Here is a 3,749-nt window from a genome sequence, read left to right on the forward strand (position 1 = left end):
TGTCCAATGGAGCCCTGCCAGCATGTTAGAAGCTGGGTGAGAACCTTGCTCTGCCCAACCGGTCTGTCTGGAGCTCACAGGCCTCTTGCAGGGCTGTACATACTTGGTTGGGATGGATTTGCTGTCAGAACAGTCTTTCTGAGAAGGGTGGGGATTACACATTTAAATGGGTCTCAGAGTCAAGATGAAGGAGGTTATCTGCCTTGAAATGAAGTTACCCAGGTTGAGATTTAGAGATCTAGAAGTTTAAATGGAGACAGTGGTGGCTCAGGGGTAGAATTCTCATCTTCCAGGTAGGAGACCCAGGCTTTTTTCCCGGCTGATGTACACCTCCTGTGCAGACACCTCTGTCTGTAAGCGGAAGCTTGCATATTGCTATGATGCTCAGCACATTTCAGCAGAACTTCCAGATTAAGATGGGCTAGAACAAAAAGACTGGAGATCTATTTCTAAATATCAGTCAGTGAAAAAAACCTATAGATCACAACGGTCCATTCCTGTATGGAGTTGCTGTGTGTCACGGCTGACTTGACAGCAACCACCAACAACAATAACAATAATGTCTGTTGCAGAAAATGCCATTTGGTAATTCCAGGAAAGCCTGCCCACTTAGATATTTCTAATCAGACTTTAAGTGTGCAATTCTTTGTTAACACCTTTGATGGACTTCAAAAAAACAATTAAATTGACATGTATGTTTTTAAGTACTCCCTGGGGACTTAGAGACACAAATATTATTTTTTCTGTGCTGATACCTGCTGAGACTAACACTCCAAGTAAATGTTAAGTTTTTAACTCAACTGTAAATGGAACTTTAATACAAGATCTTGCTGATCTTTTCCTGGTCTTGGGATTGCTCAGATTGGTTCATATTGATACACATGTATGTTCCATAGGGTTAGAGAGGATATGGGCAAAGTATTCTTTTTCTCTGGAATTCAGTAGTTTTCTTCTGCGTGCCCATAGTGACACGGACATTTCCAGGTCAGCTTGGTGGTCAGCAACACCTTAGAACTGGACATAGATGAACCAAAGTGCCTTACGTTTGCTCCCCAAATAATTTCCATTTGGTTCTGGGGCACAAAGTCAGCTCTGATGGCCTTTGAGGTTGCCTCTGTGGTTTGTGACTCAGTTTGAGCAGCCAGAGACATGATCAATGTGTGTATAACTGGACTTTTTTGTGTCTGTGTATTGGGGTGACTAAAGTCAGGCTGGGCCAACACCCAACACTGGTGCTAACTGGCACGTGACCCAAATCAGCAAACAGGAGCAGTGGATACAGTTGGGAATGCCAGATTTGCTGCCCCAAGCAGATGCTGCGTCACCCATGAAGTCTTTCCTGTTTCTACACTTTCCTACACTTTTGAAGAGACTTGTCCTCTCTCATTTGTTGTCTTTTTTTCTCTGATTTTCCTTACAAACTGGAATCTGTAGTAATAAGTAAACTGAAACCAAACCAGTTGTGGAATCAATTCCAACTCTTAGCGACCCTATAGGTCAGAGGACAGTTGCCCCACAGGGTTTCCAAGGCTGTAATCTTTCTCCTGAGGAACAAGCAAAAGATGGGTTCAAACTGCCAACCATTTAGCTAGCCATGCTGTACCCACTGTTTAACATATTTTACTCCATTTCATATGTGCAAGAAGTTGAAAACGTCATTATTATTATCTTTATTTCACACCTAAGGGAACAGACTCAGGGAATCAATGTAACTTGCTAATAAATGGCAGCACTGACATATAAATATGTTGCTGTTGTTGTGAAGTGCTGTCGAGTCGATTCCGACCCCTAGCGACCCTGTATAGCATTTCCAAGGAGCAGCTCGTGACCTTGAACATCTGACCTTGCAGTTCAGACGGCTTTGCAGTCAGTCGCATTAACCCACAGCGCCACACCAGGACTCCACAACATATAAATATGTCTCCATAATTTCTTCACCCATTGCAGTTTCCCCACTGCGCACCATGGGAATTGTGTCTTCCCCATCTCTGTGGCTTCCGTGGTGCTTAGCCCAGAGCCAAACACTTAGAAGACACTCCTAAGTCCTTGAATAATGAATGAGCAGGAGATATGCAATATAAGAATTTGAATAAAGATTCCAAGAGACTCTCCCAGCAGATTCTTGGAGAGACCATTCCAACCTAAACGCAGCATTTCAGTGTGTAGAAAGGAATTACATTTTAGAAAGTTAAGTGTCTTCTCTGGGCCATTTAGCTACCTGCCTTCTCTTAAAACATTAAAAGCAATTACACAGTAATTAAGATAAATTACTTGACCAATTTTCACAGCAAAGTGGTTAATTTTAGTTACCTTTCCACTAAGTACTTAAGTCCTTCCATACCAGGACTTCAAGTATTTAATTCCAGATCCTCTTTGTATTTCTTTAAATTTCCAGGACCTTCTGTTTATCTTGGGAGGAGCATTGGGCCTGCAACCAAAACAAAACCCACTGGTGTGGAGTCACTTCTGACTCATACCGACTCTATAAGACAAAGTAGAACTGCTCCGTAGGGTTCCTGAGATTGTAAATGGTGGGTTTGAACCGCTGACTTTGTGGGTAGCAGCCCAACACTTAACCCACTTCACCTCCATTGCTCCCTAGGAGGGTGGAGGAGAAGTGAATTTTTCCAAATGGGCAATGTGAGCCAAGCCCCCTTTAGCTAATCTTATCCCATAATCACTTTTCTGGTTCCCTTTGCGAATTCAGAATCAAAACTCAGGAGCCACTGTCTGGTAACATCAGGGTCCCACACCCCAACTCAACCCTAGAGCTAATGCCCTTCTCCTTTCTCTTTTCTTAGAGTGCCTCGCCCTTTCCGTTGAAGAGCCCACGGAATGTAAATGCCAAAGAGGCAGCCCTGAAAGCCAACCTTGTTTGCAGGGTCTCCTCTGAACTAAGACTTGCTTGTCTGCTTTCTTCCGCTGGCTGGAGTTGGCTGCATTTTTTTGGAGAGTGGGAAGCCCTGGGTCCTTTCTGTGCTGCTTGTGAGATCCAGAAGTAGATAGGGTAAGAAGAGGCTGGCCCTGATTAGGAAACACAGCACCCTGGGTGCTGCAGAAACTCCAGGAATGGTGGGGGCAGGGGTGCAAGTCAGCATGGGCCCCAGCATCATGCTAGTGAAGCCTACCACGTGCACTCTCTGCTGCTGAATTGTCACCCACCCCTTGTCACTGCTGGCCTACCACTAAACCCCATGGTCTTCCTGGACTCTCTTGTCCTTTTTCTGCAATTCTTCACGGCCCCCTTGAAGAGGGTCCTTCTTGCCTTTGGAATCCTTACATCTTCTGACCTGCCTTCCCTTAGTCTCACAAGTCCCTACACTGGTCATCTACCCCTTACAGGCACCCAGGAGCCCACCTCAGTCTCCTACCACAGAGGACCAGGGAGGGATATGGTCTTGGGCTGTAGGGACCAGTCAGCATCTCATCTGTGAAATAAGTGAGTGGCACTGAACTCTAGGTGGGAGTGATGCTGAGACTTGGATTGTGAGTGATGAGCAGGGTCTCAGGTTGTCAGGTTTTACCCATCAGCCATCAGGCACACATGTGAAGAGCCTATATATCATCAGCCAAAACAAGGCAATGGCAGACATGTAACAGACCATCAATTGTTCAGATGCAAGTTCAGGTTGAATCTGAAGAAAATTAAAACAAATCCACAAGAGCTAAAATATGACCTTGAACATATCCCACCTGAATTTGGAGATCATCTGAAGAAGAGATTTGTTACATTAGACACGAAAGACGGA

Source organism: Chrysochloris asiatica, unplaced genomic scaffold, assembly GCF_000296735.1.
Source record: "Chrysochloris asiatica unplaced genomic scaffold, ChrAsi1.0 scaffold00024, whole genome shotgun sequence".
Taxonomy (NCBI): Eukaryota; Metazoa; Chordata; class Mammalia; order Afrosoricida; family Chrysochloridae; genus Chrysochloris; species Chrysochloris asiatica.